Source organism: Gopherus evgoodei, chromosome 2 (assembly GCF_007399415.2).
Source record: "Gopherus evgoodei ecotype Sinaloan lineage chromosome 2, rGopEvg1_v1.p, whole genome shotgun sequence".
Classification (NCBI taxonomy): Eukaryota; Metazoa; Chordata; order Testudines; family Testudinidae; genus Gopherus; species Gopherus evgoodei.
Genome location: NC_044323.1, coordinates 298,586,047 through 298,604,338, shown reverse-complemented (window position 1 = coordinate 298,604,338; position 18,292 = coordinate 298,586,047). Strand labels below are relative to the sequence as shown.

The following is an 18,292-nucleotide window of genomic DNA, read 5'->3' as shown; positions in this document are numbered from 1 at the left end:
GAATCCTGTTATGGTCTTGGCCTTCACTACATCCTCTGGCAGAGTTCCACAGGTTGACTGTAAGTTGTGTGAAGAAAAACTGCCTTTTGTTTGTTATAAACCTGCTCCCTATTAATTTCATTTGGTGACCCCTAGTTCTTGTGTTATGAGACGTAGTAAACAACACTTCCTTATCTACTTTCTCTACACTAGTCATGATTTTATAGACCTCAATCATATCTCCCCTTAGTTGCCTCTTTTCCAAGCTGAAAAGTCCCAGTCTTATTAATCTCTCCTCATGTGGAAGCCATTCCATACCCCTAATCATTTTTGCTGCCATTTTTGGAAACTTTTCCAATTCCAATATATCTTTTATGAGATGGGGTGACTACATATGCACGCAGTATTCAAGATGTGGGTGTACCATGGATTTATATAGAGGTGTTATGTTATTTTCTGTCCTATTATCTATCCCTTTCTTAATTATTCCCAGCATTCTGTTTGCTTTTTTGACTGCCGCTGCACATCGAGTGGATGTTTTCAGAGAACTATCCACACTGACTTCAAGATCTCTTTCTTGACTGGTAAGAGCTAATTTAGACTCCATCATTTTATATGTATAGCTGGGATGATGTTTTCCAATGTGCATTATTTTGCATTTATCAACACTGAATTTCATCTGCCATTTTGTTGCCCCATCACCCAGTTTTGTGAGATCCCTTTGTAGCTCTTCACAGTCTACTTTGGAGTTAACTATCTTGAGTAGTTTTGTACCATCGACCAATTTTTCCACTTCACTGTTTACCCCTTTTCCAGATCATTTATGAATATGTTGAATAGGACTGAGCCCAGTAGAGAACCCTGGGGAACACCACTATTTATCTCTCTCCTTTCTGAAAACTGACCATTTATTCCTACCCTTTATTTCCTATCTTTTAACCAGTAACTGATCCATGAGATCATCAGTCCATGAGAGCATTTGGGGTAGATATAGCAAATGAGACAGGAAAGGAAAGGTACTTGTTAATGTGTAGAGGCCATTGAGCGCATCTTCGGTTTGTCTTTCACTTCTAATATTATGTTTTCAAATCTTTTTACTTGCCTTTAGTTTGAGTCCTTATCTCAAGCCTGTTAAATCAACATCAGGTTGCTTTTACTAGAGATATGTCTAAGTGCCTTGTGCTAGCAAGCGTGTGACACTGAGGTGCAGCCACTGACAGGGAGAGCCCTGCCTCCCAGAGGCAGGAGATAAGTGTGTGCTGCAGGAATCCAGAAGGAAGGGCTGGGAACCTGAACGTAACAAAGTGGGGTATGTAAATCACCAGCCTGCAGAGGGGAAGAGTAGGGCTTGTGGGGTCAGAGCACAGCGCTGGTGTTGGCAGCACCCATAGGCGGCAGGTTATATACATTTGCAGTGCCCGAGAACCAGGAATATTTAGGGCTGGGGGCCCTGCTCCAGCAATATTTGGAGCTGGGTCTCTCCCCCGGCCCTGCCTGGATCGGGCCCTGGCCCCTGCGGGTCTCCCCCCCGCACTGCCGCGTCCCTGCCTGGAGCGGGTCCTGGCCTCCGCCTGCCACCCCTCCCCCTGCGTGTCCCCCCTGCTTGTGCTGCCCTGGTGGAAGGGCTCCCGGCAGAACTGCTGTCTGCTGCTCCAGGGTCCTAGTGCCTGCCAGCTACTAATGACAGGGTAGGCTGCCCTTACCCTGCCCTTCCGCCCTAGACCTGAGCCCTTCCAATGCTCCAAACCCTCATCCCCAGCCCTCATCCCCCCCACACCTGAATCCTCTGCGGCAGCCCTGAGCCCTCCCCCGCAGCATGAACCCCTCATCCTCATCCCCAACCCTCATCCCTCCGCACTCTGATCCTCTGCCCCAGCCCTGACCCCCCTGCAGCATGAACCCCTCATCCTCAGCCCCAACCCTCATCCCTCCGCACCCTCATCTTCTGCCCCAGCCCTGACCCTGCCCCCCTGCAGCATGAACCCCTCATCCTCAGCCCCAACCCTCATCCCTCCGCACCCTGATCCTCTGCCCCAGACCTGAACCTCCTGTGGCATGAACCCCTCATCCTCAGCCGCAACCCTCATCCCGCCGCACCCTGATCCCCTGCCCCAGCCCTGAACCCCCCTGTGGCATGAACCCCTCATTCTCAGCCCCAACCTTCATCCCTCCGCACCCTGATCCTCTGCCCCAGCCATGAACCCCCCTGCAGCATGAACCCCTCATCCTCAGCCCCAACCCTCATTCCTCCTGTCACGGAGTGTGGGGGAGTCTGGCCCTGCACCCCTCTTCCTGGGACCCACAGTGACTCTCAGCCAGTCAGTAAAACAGAAGGTTTATTGGACAACAGGAACACCGGTTACAGCAGAGCTTGCAGGCACAGTCAGGACCCTTCCACCGAGTCCTTCTGGGCTTTCAGGGTGCTTGGATCCTAGCTAGGATACCCTGAATTCCGCCCATCCAGCCCCAAGCCCAAACTCAAACTGCTTCCCTCCTGCCACTCCCTTCCTTTGTCCTCCTTCCCGGGCAAAGGTGTTGACCTTTCCCCTCCCTTACCTAGCTCAGGTTACAGGCCCTGGCATCGTCCATCCCCTAAAGTCCTCCGCTGCTCTCCCACTCCCCACACAGACAGTCCCTACTGCATCACATCTCTCCCCCCTTCGAGACTGAACTGAGCGGGGTCACTCTGCCCAGTGACCTGGGGAAGTTCAGGGTCCCCTCTCCGGGACAACGCGTCCGCTGTCAGGTTGGGACTTCCCTTCACATGGACCACGTCCATGTCATAGTCCTGCAGGAGCAGGCTCCACCTCAGGAGCTTGGCGTTGGCTCCTTTCATCTGGTGCAGCCAGGTCAGGGGAGAGTGGTCGATGTACACGGTGAAGTGTCGCCCAAAGAGATATGGCTCTAGCTTCTTAAGGGCCCACACCATGGCCAGGCATTCCTTCTCGATGGCCGCGTAGTTTTGCTCCCGGGGTAGCATCTTCTTACTCAGGTACACGATGGGGTGTCTCTCCCCCTTTTCATCCTCCTGCATTAACAACGCCCCCAGTCCCGTGTCTGAGGCATCGGTGAACACCATAAAGGGTTTGTCAAAATCTGGGTTTGCCAGAACTGGGCGGCTAACCAGAGCCTCCTTCAGCGCCCGGAAAGCCTCCTGGCACTGCTCAGTCCAGATCACCTTGTCTGGCTTCCCCTTTTTGCACAGTTCAGTGATGGGGCCGGCTATGGCACTAAAGTGGGGCACGAACCTTCGATAGTACCCCGCCATCCCAATAAAGGCCTGGACCTGCTTTTTGGTTTGGGGAGTAGGCCAGTCTATGATCACCTCCACCTTGGCTGGTTCCGGCTTCAGGCAGCCGCTCCCCACCCGATGGCTCAGGTAAGATACTTCAGCCATCCCCACCTTGCACTTCTCAGCCTTTACTGTTAACCCAGCCTTTTGGAGTCAGTCCAGGATTTGTTTAACCTGGGACATGTGGTCCTCCCAGGTCTGGCTGAAGACGCAGATGTCATCAATATACGCCATGGCAAAACTCTCCATTCCCTTCAGTAGCTGATCCACCAGGCGCTGGAAGGTGGTTGGTGCTCCCTTGAGGCCGAAGAGCAGGGTCAGGTCACAGGATTGGCAGTGCTGTCGGACCTGGGTAAAGACCCCAGGCCAGTAAAAGTTCTGTAGCAGCCTCTGCCTGGTGCGCCGGATTCCCTGGTGCCCTGCGAGAGGGATGTCATGGGCCAGGTACAGCAGCTTGTGACGAAACTTCTGGGGAACAACCAGCTGCTCCTGATCCCCCACGACTCTACTTCCCCTGGGGGAGCCCATTCTCGGTACAGGAACCCCTTCTCCCACAGGAACCTCTCCTTGCAACCTCTCCTCATGGTCTGCACCGCACCAAGGTCAGCCCAGTCCCTGTGCTTCGGCAAGGAGGGATCTTTCTGCAACTCGGCCTGGAACTCAGCAGCTGGGACAGGGATGGGGACCGGCTCTCTCTTGCTGGCTGGGTCTGAGGCCGCAGCCTTCTCTGAACCGTGGCCCTGGGCGTTCTCCGCTCCCTGGGTTAGGGTCCTGCATCTCGGGTCGAGTACCTTCCCCGTTGTCGGGGTGCAGTGCCCTTTGCCGACTCTGACTACGAGTCACGACCAGGGCACTCTGGGTGTTACTAGGCCAGTCCTCGAGGTCCCCTCCCATTAACACATCAGTGGGCATATATTGGTGTACCCCGACATCCTTGGGGCCCTCCTTGGCCCCCCATTTCAGGTGTACCCTTGCCACGGGTACCTTGCATGGGGTCCCGCCCACGCCCATCAGGGTCAGGTAGGTGTCGGGCACCATCCGATCTGAGGCCACCGCCTTGGGCCGGGCCAGCGTCACCTCTGCGCCTGTGTCCCAGTACCCAGTGACCTTCCTCCCGTCTACCTCCAGGGAAACAATGCACTCCTTCCGGAGGGGCAGCCCCGCACCCATCCAGTAAACCAAAAACCCGGAGCCTGGAGCATCCACAGGTGGTATGTTGCCAGCCCCCCTTTCCTGGGAATGTAGCCCCTCCTCCGACTGGGTTTTTACCCAGTCCACCCTCTGCGGGTTGGGTCTGCTTGGTCTGTCCCTGAGCTTGGGGCACTGGGCCTGTATGTGACCTCGTTGGCCACAGCGATAGCAGTCCATGTCTCGTGGGTCCCCTTGAGTGGGTCGGAGGGATCTGCTGCTGGATGTTCCCCTTTTGGGGGGGTTCTCCATAGGCCCCCTTTGGGAGGTCCCATGATGACTCTCTCTCTGCGTTGAGGCAGGCTTGCTCCCTGCCATCCCCTGCCCGACTGTCCACAAATTGGTCGGCCAGCTGGCCTGCGTGCTGTGGGTTCTCCGGCTTCTGGTCCATCAACCACAGCCTCAAGTCGGACGGGCACTGCTCGTACAGGTGCTCCAGTATGAATAGGTCAAGCAGGTCCTCTTTAGTTTGGGCCCCAGCTGTCCACTTGCGGGCATACCCCTGCGCCCGGTTGACCAGTTGTAGGTATGTGACCTCACAGGTTTCACGCTGGCTCCGGAACTTTTTCCGGTACATCTCAGGAGTCAGCCCAAACTCGCGGAGCAGGGCCTGTTTGAACAGTTCGTAGTCCCCTGCCTCCGCCCCTTTCAGTCGGCTGTACACCTCCACGGCTGTGGAGTCCAGTAAGGGGGTGAGAACTGCGATCCTGTCTGCAGGGTCAACCCTGTGCAGCTTGCAGGCATTCTCAGAGGCCGTCAGGAAGGTATCTATGTCCTCCCCCTCCTTACGCCGGGGCAGCAAGTGCTTATCAAAGCTCTTTGTAGGCTTGGGTCCCCCCTCACTCACCGCAGCCGGGGCCTCACTGCTCCTCAGCTGGGCCAGGTCCAGCTCATGTTTACGCTGTTTCTCCTTCTCCTCCCGCTCACGCTGGCGCTGGTTCTCCTCATGTTTACGCTGTTTCTCCTTCTCCTCCAGCTTTTGCCTCTTTAACTCGAGCTTCTCCCTTTCATATTCCAGCCGCCTCCACTCCACGGATGCCGACTGTTGCCGGGAGGATCCCCTGCTGGGGGGTGAGCTTCGCCGGGAGGATCCCCTGCTGGCCGGGGGGGGGGGGTCACGGTGCCCTCGGTATACACTGGTCTCCTCCTTGCCCTTCCCCTAGGCCTAGGAAGGGGGGGTCTCGGGAAGCCCTCGTCCGCCGGCTGACCACTCCCAGCGGGGACAGACACTGGTGCCTGCGCTGCATCTGCTCGGCTGCTTCCCTCAGAGACAGGGCTCTGTTCATTCATGCGGTCTCCCTGCTCCAGCTGGGCAATCAGCTGGTCCTTGCTGAGCCTCCCCGGGCGCAGCCCCCTCTGCTTGCACAGCTCCAGCAGGTCACACTTGCGCCGCTTGGCATACATCTTCCTGCTGGGCACTCACAGGCCAGGGTGCTCGCCGCTCCCCACGGTTTCCAGGGGGACCCCTACTGCACCAGCCCTTCTTGAGGTCACCACCTCTCTGCCAGGGTCGAGCTGCCGACTCCTCCGCCCCTGGGACCGCTCGCTGCAATCCCCCGGGGGACCCTGTTACTGCAAAGTCCTTCTCACTGGGCACACACTCCCAGGGGTTAATCACCCCTTCGTTTTACTGCTCCCCAGTCACTTACTGCAGGAAGCGCCGTCCACGGGGTGCAGTATATCCCACCGCTGCCACCAGTTGTCACGGAGTGTGGGGGAGTCCGGCCCTGCACCCCTCTTCTGGGGACCCACAGTGACTCTCAGCCAGCCAGTAAAACAGAAGGTTTATTGGACAACAGGAACACAGGTTACAGCAGAGCTTGCAGGCACAGTCAGGACCCCTCCACCGAGTCCTTCTGGGCTTTCAGGGTGCTTGGATCCTAGCTAGGATACCCAGAATTCCGCCCATCCAGCCCCAAGCCCAAACTCAAACTGCTTCCCTCCTGCCACTCCCTTCCTTTTCCCCCTTCCCGGGTAAAGGTGTTGACCTTTCCCCTCCCTTACCTAGCTCAGGTTACAGGCTCCGGTATCGTCCATCCCCTAAAGTCCTCCCCTGCTCTCCCACTCCCCACACAGACAGTCCCTACTGCATCACACCTCCACACCCTGATCCTCTGCCTCAGCCCTGAGCGCCCGCCCCACAGCATGAACCCCTCATCCTCAGCCCCAACCCTCATTCCTCCACACCCTGATCCTCTGCCCCCGCCCTGAGCGCCCCCCCCCACAGCATGAACCCCTCATCCTCAGCCCCAAACCTCATCCCTCCACACCCTGATCCTCTGCCCCAGCCCTGAGCACCCCCTGCAGCATGAACCCCTCATCCTCAGCCCCAACCCTCATCCCGCCACACCCTCATCCTCTGCCCCAGCCCTGACCCTGCCCCCCTGCAGCATGAACCCCTCATCCTCAGCCCCAACCCTCATCCCTCCGCACCCTCATCCTCTGCCCCAGACCTGAACCCCCTGCAGCATGAACCCCTCATCCTCAGCCGCAACCCTCATCCCTCCGCACCCTGATCCTCTGCCCCAGACCTGAACCTCCTGTGGCATGAACCCCTCATCCTCAGCCGCAACCCTCATCCCGCCGCACCCTGATCCCCTGCCCCAGCCCTGAACCCCCCTGTGGCATGAACCGCTCATCCTCATCCCCACAGCCCTCACCCAACAGACCAACCCTCTTCCCTAGCCCTGAGCCCTCCCCATCATGAAACCTTCATCCTCAGCCCCACAACCTTCACCCCTGCACTCCTTCCTATCTCCAAACTCCCTCCTAGAGCATGCACCACCCCCACCCCCATCCCAGAGCCTGCACCCAAACTCCATCCCAAAGCCTGCACCCCTCACCCCTTCCTACACCCCCTCCCCTAGCCCAAAGCCTGCACCCCAATCCCCAACCCAGGGCCTGCACCCCAGACCTTCCCCCCCCGAAACCCCTCCCAGAGCCTTAGGCAAGTGGGGGTGGAGTTGGGGGGCGGGTTCTGGGCACCACCAAAATTTCTACAAACTTGTCACCCATGGCAGCACCTGGTGTTTGAGGAGAGCGTCCCCTGGTAGGCACAGCTAGGGCTCTCTTCCACTGGGAGCAGGTGGTAGCGCTGCAGCCCAGACACCACTCTAACCCCAAGGCAATAGCAGAGGGAGATGGCAGGGCACTTGGCCCCCTGTGCAGTGCTGTCGGCTCCTCCCAGCGGCACAGCGGGTTACTGACATTCCCATAGGGCTGTAGCTTTGCAAAGAAATGTCCAAAGGTGTCAGAGCGTCGCCAGGGCTGTAGTTATTGTGGGTTTGTTCCTGGTAGTGCAGGGGGCTCTTTTAACTCCTCCCCCCCTTCCTGTTTCCTGTCCTTTCAGACTCCCAACAGCCAGTGCTCCCACTTCTAATCACAAGCCGCATTTAAACACCACATTCCCTCCTCTCTTAGGAAATTCTCCCAATTAGAATAAACATTGTTGTTCTAACCACAGGAACAAATAGGAAAAAAGACACCATACCGTTGGCAGAAATATTATCACATACAGTCCCCAGCTAAAACCTCTCCAACGCATCATCAGGCATCTACAACCCATCCTGGACAATGGTCCCACACTTTCACAGGCCTTGGGTGGCAGGCCAGTCCTCGCCCACAGGCAACCTGCCAACCTGAAACATATTCTCACCAGTAACTGCACATCGCACCATACTAACTCTAGCTCAGGAACCAATCCATGCAACAAACCTCGATGCCAACTCTGACCACATATCTACACCAGTGACACCATCACAGGACCTAACCAGATCAGCCACACCATCACTGGTTCATTCACCTGCACATCCACCAATGTAATATACGCCATCATATGCCAACAATGCCCCTCTGCTATGTACATCGGCCAAACTGGACAGTCTCTATGGAAAAGGATAAACGGACACAAATCAGATATTAGGAATGGCAATATACAAAAACCTGTAGGAGAGCACTTCAACCTCCCTGGCCACACTATTGCAGACCTTAAGGTGGCCATCCTGCAGCAAAAAAACTTCAGGACCAGACTTCAAAGAGAAACTGCTGAGCTTCAGTTCATCTGCAAATTTGACACCATCAGCTCAGGATTGAACAAAGACTGTGAATGGCTTGCCAACTACAAAACCAGTTTCTTCTTCCTTGGTTTTCACACCTCAACTTCTAGAACAGGGCCTCATCCTCCCTGACTGAACTAACCTCATTATCTTTAGCTTACTTGCATATATACACCTGCCCCTGGAAATTTCCACCACATGCATCTGACGAAGTGGGTATTCACCCACGAAAGCTCATGCTCCAAAACGTCTGTTAGTCTATAAGGTGCCACAGGATTCTTTGCTGTTATTACCCTGAAAACACTGTCGATACTACATAACATAGTCTCTAGTCCAGGCAGGTGGTCGCCTGGGTCTGACAGGCTGTCTCTCAGGTCCCGATTCCAGTGCAGTGTCTTGTTGTGTTGGTTCTACAGTGAAGTCATCCAATGCAGACTGGGTGTTGGCATAATCTCCTCTTGGTGTACAGGCAGGTGCAAGATAAGAAGCATTCCAGACCCGCCCATCAGAAAGTCGATAGGTGTAAGGTCCCTTCTTCTCTATGATTTTAAGAGGAGCTGTGAATTTATGGTTCCCTTTGCATAAGATTCCAGGTTTTCGTATTCTAACGAAGGAACCACATTCAAACTTTGGTTCCTTAGCACCCTGTCATTTGTCTGTGAAAGCCTTATACAGGCAATTAAACAGTGACAAATTTTTAAAGTGCTTGTACACAAATGCTAGAAGTCTAAATAATAAGATGGGTGAACTAGAGTGCCTTGTGATAAAGGAGGATATCGATATAATAGGCATCACAGAAACCTGGTGGACTGAGGACAATCAATGGGATACTATCATTCTGGGGTACAAAATATATCGGAAGGACAGAACAGGTTGTGCCGGGGGGGAGTGGCACTATATGTGAAAGAAAATGTAGATTCAAATGAAGTAAAAATCTTAAGTGAATCCACATGTTCCATAGAAGCTCTATGGATAGAAATTTCATGCTCTAATAAGAATATAACATTAGGGATCTATTATCGACCACCTGACCAGGTCAGTAATAGTGATGATGAAATGCTAAGGGACATTAGAGAGGCTATCAAAATTAAGAACCCAATAATAGTGGGGGATTTCAATTATCCCCATATTGACTGGGAACATTTCACTTCAGGACGAAATGCAGAGACAAAATTTCTGGATACTTTAAATAACTGCTTCTTGGAGCAGCTGGTACCAGAACCCACAAGGGGAGAGGCAACTCTAGATTTAGTCCTGATTGGAGCGCAGGAGCTGGTCCAAGAAGTAATAACAGGACCGCTTGGAAATAGTGACCATAATATAATAACATTTAACATTCCTGTGGTGGGAAGAACACCTCAACAGCCCAACACTGTGGCATTTAATTGCAAAAGGGTAAACTATGCAAAAATGAGGGGTTAGTTAAACAGAAATTAAAAGGTACAGTGACTAAAGTGAAATCCCTGCAACCTGCATGGGCGCTTTTTAAAGACACCAAAAAAGAGGCCCAACTTCAATGTATACCCCAAATCAAGAAACACAGTAAAAGAACTAAAAAAGTGCCACCGTGGCTTAACAACCATGTAAAAGAAGCAGTGAGAGATAAAAAGACTTCCTTTAAAAAGTAGAAGTCAAATCCTAGTGAGGCAAATAGAAAGGAGCACAAACACTGCCAGCTTAAGTGCAAGAGTGTAGTAAGAAAAGCCAAAGAGGAGTTTGAAGAACGGCTAGCCAAAAACTCCAAAGGTAATAACAAAATGTTTTTTAAATAGATCAGATGCAGGAAGCCTGCTAAACAACCGATGGGGCCCCTCTATGATAGAGATATAAAAGGAGCCCTTAAAGACGATGAAGTCTTTGTGGAGAAACTAAATGAATTCTTTGCTTCAGTCTTCACGGCTGAGGATGTTAGGGAGATTCCCAAACCTGAACTGGCTTTTGTAGGTGACAAATCTGAGGAACTGTCACAGATTGAAGTGTCACTAGAGGAGCTTTTGGAATTAATTGATAAACTCAACATTAACAAGTCACCGGGACCAGATGGCATTCACCCAAGAGTTCTGAAAGAACTCAAAGGTGAAGTTGCAGAACTATTAACTAGGGTTTGTAACCTGTCCTTTAAATAGGCATCTGTAACCAACAACTGGAATACAGCTAATGTAACACCAATATTTAAAAAGGGCTCTAGAGGTGATCCCGGCAATTACAGACCTGTAAGTCTAATGTTGGTACCGGGCAAATTAGTCGAAACAATAGTAAAGAATAAAATTGTCAGACACATAGAAAAACATTAACTGTTGGGCAAAAGTCAACATGGTTTCTCTAAAGGAAAATCGTGTCTTACTAATCTTTTAGAGTTCTTTGAAGGAGTCAATAAACATATGGACAAGGGGGATCCAGTGGACATAGTGTACTTAGATTTCCAGAAAGCCTTTGACAAGGTCCCTAACCAAAGGCTCTTATGTAAATTAAGCTGTCATGGGATAAAAGGGAAGGTCCTTTCATGGATTGAGAACTGGTTAAAAGACAGGGAACAAAGGGTAGGAATTAATGGTAAATTCTCAGAATGGAGAGGGGTAACTAGTGGTGTTCCCCAAGGGTCAGTCCTCGGACCAATCCTATTCAACTTATTCATAAATGATCTGGAGAAAGGGGTAAGCAGTGAGGTGACAAAGTTTGCAGATGATACTAAACTGCTCAAGATAGTTAAGACCAAAGCAGACTGTGAAGAAATTCAAAAAGATTTCACAAAACTAAGTGATTGGGCAACAAAATGGCAAATGAAATTTAATATAGATAAATGTAAAGTAAAGCACATTGGAAAAAATACCCCCAACTATACATACAATATGATGGGGGCTAATTTAGCTACAACAAATCAGGAAAAAGATCTTGGAGTAATTGTGGATAGTTCTCTGAAGATGTCCACGCAGTGTGCAGAGGCGGTCAAAAAAGCAAACAGGATGTTAGGAATCATTAAAAGGGATAGAGAATAAGATGGGGAATATATTATTGCCCTTATATAAATCAATGGAACACCCACATCTTGACTACTGCGTACAGATGTGGTCGACTCATCTCAAAAAAGATATACTGGCACCAGAGAAGGGCAACTAAAATGATTAGGGGTTTGGAGACGGTCCCATATGAGGAGAGATTAAAGAGGCTAGGCTTCTTCAGCTTGGAAAAGAGGAGACTAAGGAGGGATATGATAGAGGTATATAAAATCATGAGTGATGTGGAGAAAGTAGATAAGGAAAAATTATTTACTTATTCCCATAATACAAGAACTAGGGATCACCAAATGAAATTAATGGGCAGCAGGTTTAAAACAAATAAAAGGTAGTTCTTCTTCACACAGCGCACAGTCAACTTGTGGAACTCCTTACCTGAGGAGGTTGTGAAGGTTAGGACTATAACAGCGTTTAAAAGAGAACTGGACAAATTCATGGAGATTGTCTATTAATGGCTATTAGCCACGATGGGTAAGGAATGGTGTCCCTAGTCTCTGTTCATCAGAGGATGGAGATGGATGGTAGGAGAGAGATCACTTGATCATTACTTGTTAGGTTCACTCCCTCTGGGGCACCTGGCATTGGCCACTGTCAGTAGACAGATACTGGGCTAGATGGACCTTTGGTCTGACCCAATACGGCCGTTCTTATGTTCTTTGCTTGGTTCTGTTCAACTGTTTTTCTCAGATCATCCTTGTTCGGGGCATCAGGTTGTGCCTTTAACAATCCAGCAATCTTCAGTTCACTTCTCGCCCTAATGGCTAGAGGGGTGAAAATATGATCTAAGTTCATCTGTTTCCCATGCAGTAACTCTGTGGGTGATTTTTGCATTGTGGCATGTCATGTAGCCCAGTATGCTTGCAAAAGAGCAGTAGTGAAGGGTATCCACAATCGCCCTTCCAGTTTAGCTGTTTGCAAACTCTCTTTCAAACTTCTGTTAAACCGTTCCATTTCCCCATTGGCTTGAGGGTAATATAGGGATGATGTTCTGTGTAAAATGTTCCTCTCTGCTAGAAAAGTTTCAAATGCCAGGGAAGTAAATTGACTACCATTATTGGAAATCAGTTCTTTGGGGTTACCTTCCCTGCTAAAAACTGAAGAGAGGAACTTAATTACTGTAGCAGAAGAAATTTGCGATGTAAATGCTATCTCAGGCCATTTACTGAAATAGTCTATTAAAGTGATGGCATAATGACGGTCAATTGGAGCAGTATCAAAGGGTCCTACAATGTCAATTGCCACTTTTTCCCATGCAGATTCAGGAAGAGGAACAGGCTGTAACAGAGGGGTACATATCACTGCTGTCTTATCATGCTTTTGGCAAGTGACACAGGAGTGCTTCAGTTTGAGAGTCCATCCCTGGCCGTAATTTCTGTCGTACAGGCATCACATTATTCTGCATTTTAACTTTATACAGAAACCCATAAGCACAGCCAAGTTTCTCCTCAACCTGGTGTTGGGTCCCAGCTGAAACTGGTGTGTACCACAAGAGTGCTTTGCTGAGGAAGATCAATTCATCCATTAACTACCCTGAGATTTAAAGCAGCCAATAAATCTCTGCCAAGGATAGGAGTGCCTTTGTGGACAATGTAGAACTCTGCAGTTACACAGCAATCACCAAAAGTAACTATTGCTGGCACGCAGCCATGTACTGGAATAGGGTTTTTCAAATAGCACAGCAACTGAAGTTTGGGTTCAGTAAGAGGCACCTCTTTAAAGTAATGCAAATAGATGGAATCAGGTAGCATAGACACTGCTGAGTCAGTGTCCAACATTAACTGAATAGAGTGGGATTTGCCTGAGGGTATGGTGGAAACATTTACAGCGCACTTTAGCTGTTCTGGAATATGTGCGGTACTGGTTTGATCTACAGTCGGCACAGGAGCGTCTGGTATTGTAACTGTGTGCACCTGTTGATTGAGCTGGCTACTGCGACATACTTTAGCAAAATGCCCAATCTTTTTGCAATGATTGCACTGAGCTACTTTTGCTGGACATCCTGTGGAGCTTGCAAGGTGTTGTGGGGATCCACAGAGAAAACATGCGTTTACTGTATTTTGCATTTGCTGATTCAGTGGCTTTTTATTAGTTTTCCTCTTGCAATTGTTTGTCTGCAGCGATAGTGAACTTTTCTGCAAAGGAGGCACAGCCTTGACTAAAGGAACAGGAGCTTGTGGCACCTTAGAGACTAACAAATTTATTTGAACATAAGCTGTCATGGGCTACAGCCCACTTCATCGGATGCATGTAGCGGAAAATCCAGTAGGAAGACGTATATATACACAGAGAACATGAAACAATGGGTGTTACCATACACACTATAAGGAGAGTGATCAGTTAAGGTGAGCTGTTGTCAGCAGGACAGAAAAAAACTGTTTGTAGTGGTAATGAAAATGGCCCATTTCCAGCCTTGACAGTGCTTTTTGCATCTCTGCTCATTATTTTGGCTTCAGCTGTACCTGACTCAATATGAGTAGCAATGGTTATGGCATTTTCTAGTGTAAGTTGTGGTTCTAGAAGTAAGCGTTCTCTTACACGATGCATGGTTGTTTTCTCAATGAGCTGGTCTCTAATCATCTCATCGCCCATATTCCCAAAGTCACAAGTTACAATCAGACTCCTCAGGGAAGCAATATACTGCATTATAGTCTCCCCTGGTTTCTGCTCACGCTGGCGAAATCTGTAGCAATTAGCTACTATGTTCACTTTTGGCACAAAAACGTTCTTTAATGCAGTGAGTGCAGTCTCATATTTATCATCTGCAAGGGGAAACGTGTAAAATATACGCTGCCTTTCTGCTCCAAGGCAGTGGATGAGCAGAGCTCGCTTTCTTACTTCAGAAATCTCTGTAGCACTGATTGCAAGCAGATGAGTCTCAGACATATGGATCCAGACAGTAAAAGCAACTGGAGGCTCACCTGGGCTTTGCAGAAAGGGAGCAGGTGGGTTCAGAGGCAGAAGATCTGTTCTCATCGCCAAAATGTTGTATCAAGCAGGCAAGGTGCTAACAATCTTCAACAGGACTTTAATTTTACAATGGAAACCTCTTTACCAAGCTGCTGCTGCACCCTCTGTAAGTCTCACTCTGCCTCCTCAACTCCTTCCCTCTCCTTCCTGTTTCCTATCCTTTCAGACTCCCAACAGCCAGGGCTCCCAGTTCTAATAACCACAAGCAGCATCTAAACACCACAACTTTCCCAGTAGATGAGAGGCCCGAGGCCCGCCCTGACGAGCTGAAGACAGACAAAGAGAGAGCTGGACTGTGGGCAGGAGGGAGGAGCAAACCAGTGAAGGAGAGGGAGATGATCGCACTGTCACATTTTAGGGTACAACCCAGACTGGTGAAGGACTGTGTCACCACCTACCCCGTAACCCTGGGGGCCTCCCAAGGCTTTGCTATTGTAGCTCCCAGCCTGGGCAGCTCCCAGCCAGCCAGTCACACCCTGAGTGTCTGTGTGTAGCCACAGCCCTAGGCCAGCAGCTCTGACCCTGCAGTTCCTTGGGAAGCACCAGCCATGCTCTGGCTCCTGCCAGCCTGGGTTATTGCCTACAGGGTGACCCCAGCACACTCCCCATCCCGGCTTTCCCCAAAAACATGTGCTCTTCCCTGGCCAGCCTCTCCTGGCCAGCCCAGATATTAAAGGTCCATTGCCCTGTAAGGGGACAATATGCAGCAGTTTGCTCCTTTGATTGCAGCTTCCAAACAGCTCAGTATAAACCCAACTTTGCATTGGTTCAGATTAAAAAATAAAACCAGTTTCTTAACAAGAGAAGATAATAATAGACTTGAAGTATCTGGTACTAAAGTCAGAAATGGTTACATGGGCAATGAAGAGAAAGTGCTTTCTAGGAGCTAAAACAGGGGTCTCAAACATGAGCCTGAAGTTATTTCCTTCGGCCCGCCATAGGAGCTGACTCTGTGGGTGCTCCAGCCCAAGGAGTGGGTGCTCTGCAGCCACTGGCAGCCAAGCTCCCCTCACTCCCCACCCCACCTCATCCTCCCCTGCCCCCCAGCGCGCTGTGTCCCCGCTCCTCTACCTACTTCCCAGCACAAAGAGCTGTTTGGCGGCGCTTGGCACTTTCCAGGAGGAAGGGGAAGGAGCAGGGATGCGATGTGCTCAGGGGAGGAGGTGGGGAAGAGGCGGGGCGGGGATTTGGGGAAGGGGTTGGAATAGGTATAGGGAGGGAGTGGAGTTGAGGTGGGGACTTTGGGGAAGGGATTGGAAAGGGGGCGGGGAAGGGGAAGAGAGGTAAAATATAAATTAATGGATTCTTGCAGCACAGCTACATCTAGAGTTTCTTCAGCAATAATTTAGTGGAGGCCATAAAGAATATAATTTGCACTGTTGTCTTTGAGCTACTCATTGTGGGAGGAGATTCTTGGGGCAGCGGTATGAAGGAGGTAAATGGACTCTTTCTGTGAATGATGTTAGTTACTTTAAATCCGTCTGTTCTGTGGAACAGGACAGGCGCTTTCTTCTTTATGTATGGCTCAATTCTTTTCTTCCCCCATGTTAGTGAGTTTCCCTCATTCTGTCTCTTCCCATTCTCCCAGTCACTTTCATTCTGCTTTTTGGTTACTCTTCCAGTCACTTACTTTCAAATCCTGTGCTCTGATTCTAAGGGCCATATCCAACAAGGCCTCAAGTGAGCGAGAGAGGCAATTTTAGACCTTAGGGCTAAACATGAACACTGCATACAGCTGGGCACATTATCAGCTGGTTTAAATTGTCAGAGTTCAGTGGAAGTCAGTGGAGCTATGGCAATTTACACCAGCTGAGGATCTGCCCCAGAATTTCTATTCTGTGGGGCTATTATAACATATCTAAGGTGTCAGGCCAATGTACTAGTCCTAGTGTGGCCCTCGTAGTGATTTGAGTTTGAGATTCCTGAGCTAAAACTTTACCAGCCAGATGTGGGTCAGGGTAAAGTGGCACAGGTTCCCAGCAACAAGGCTGACTAAATTCTCAGGTCAGGCTCTGCCTCCAAAGTCAAAGGCCTGGTTCCTTTGTCGTCTTAGGTGAGAGAGTGAGCTGGGGTTTCCTGTCCCTTTCTTTTATAGTCCGGTGAAGCTCTGAGATGGATTCGTCCCCTCAAAGCAAAGTTTACTTCAGCGCTAATGAAGGTGACCTGGAGGCTGCTGGTAAAGGACGCTCCGTGGTCTCTCTTCTCACCCGCAGTTGCTGAAATGCAAATTTGCTTTGTCTTCTGCCATCTCCTCCCCTGCTGCCCCACGGACCCTGCTTACTACGCATATGTAAACGGAGATAAGCCCCCATTTCTCGGTTTCGGCTCCGTGTGCCAGGGCAGGGCTGTCTGGGTTCGAACATTACAAAGGGCCGGGGGATTTCACCACTATGGCTAGTGCGGCTGCCCACTTTCTGCCGTGTTAGTACTGACCAGCGAGTTCTTAGTTTCAAATGATGCCTCACAAGGCGTATTTTGTACAAGGATCATTGCAGTAGTGTGTATGGTGTGAATGTGGGGAGCTCTCGGTAACACACACACAAACGAGGGGCGTTCCGGCAAAGGCCCCGTGGCCAGGGGTGTGATGCAGTCACCCTGCATATTCTGTAGCATCGAGGGACTTTTGTACCTGGCTCTTGATTGTTGAATGTTTGGAGCTGGCTGATGGGAAGTGGGGCCTGGCACACACAGTCCGCTGGGCTGCATTGTCGCCAGGTGTGTGTCAGGGGCATGTGAGATGGTGGTGCTGCGAGGCACTGAAGTCTCGCAGAGGAGATGTGAGTCTGTCCTATCACAGACAAGGGGCCTGTTCCCAGCTCTGCCACAGACTTCGCCTGAGGCCTTGGGGAAGTCCCTTTTCATCACTGCATGTGTTGGGAGAGCACTGGGGGCCTGCTCAGTGACCCAGACAGGCCCTACCCAGATAGCCGCAGTCTGGAGTTCCAATGGAGGAAAGTGTCAAATCAGCTTCAGAGCGGAACGTGCAGGAACCGTGGCTTGTGCCCACCTAGCAAACGCACACCAGTATCTGAAACCTGCAGGCCTAGCGTTCACCGCCACATAGCCAGAGGGGGCCTGTCATAAACAGATGGTTAAGGGTTAATGTCTATTTTACCTGTAAAGGGTTAAGAAGCTCAGTAAACCTGGCTGATACCTGACCAGAGGACCAATGGGGGGACAAGATACTTTCAAATCTTGGTGGAGGGAAGTCTTTTGTTTGTGCTCTTTGTTTTGGGGGTTGTTCACTCTTGGGACTAAGAGGGACCAGGCATCAGTCCAGGCTCTCCAAATCTTTCTGAACCAGTCTCTCATAGACTCATAGACTCTAGGACTGGAAGGGACCTCGAGAGGTCATCGAGTCCAGTCCCCTGCCCTCATGGCAGGACCAAATACTGTCTAGACCATCCCTGATAGACATTTATCTAACCTACTCTTAAATATCTCCAGAGATGGAGATTCCACAACTTCCCTAGGCAATCTATTCCAGTGTTTAACTACCCTGACAGTTAGGAACTTTTTCCTAATGTCCAACCTAAATCTCCCTTGCTGCAGTTTAAGCCCATTGCTTCTTGTTCTATCATTGGAGGCTAAGGTGAACAAGTTTTCTCCCTCCTCCTGATGACACCCTTTTAGATACCTGAAAACTGCTATCATGTCCCCTCTCAGTCTTCTCTTTTCCAAACTAAACAAACCCAATTCCTTCAGCCTTCCTTCATAGGTCATGTTCTCAAGACCTTTAATCATTCTTGTTGCTCTTCTCTGGACCCTCTCCAATTTCTCCACATCTTTCTTGAAAT

At 50.4% G+C, this 18,292-nt stretch overlaps 1 long non-coding RNA gene across 1 annotated transcript; it reads right to left on the bottom strand.

Annotated features, from left to right (window-relative positions):
* Positions 1-1,657: 1,657 nt before the first annotated feature.
* LOC115647246 lies at positions 1,658-15,532 on the bottom strand. Its single transcript, XR_003999243.1, has 3 exons — positions 15,521-15,532; positions 7,049-7,068; positions 1,658-1,727 (listed from the first exon to the last, which is right to left on the bottom strand). It is a non-coding gene; the product is annotated as an uncharacterized LOC115647246 (long non-coding RNA).
* Between the last annotated feature and the right edge of the window lie 2,760 nt (positions 15,533-18,292).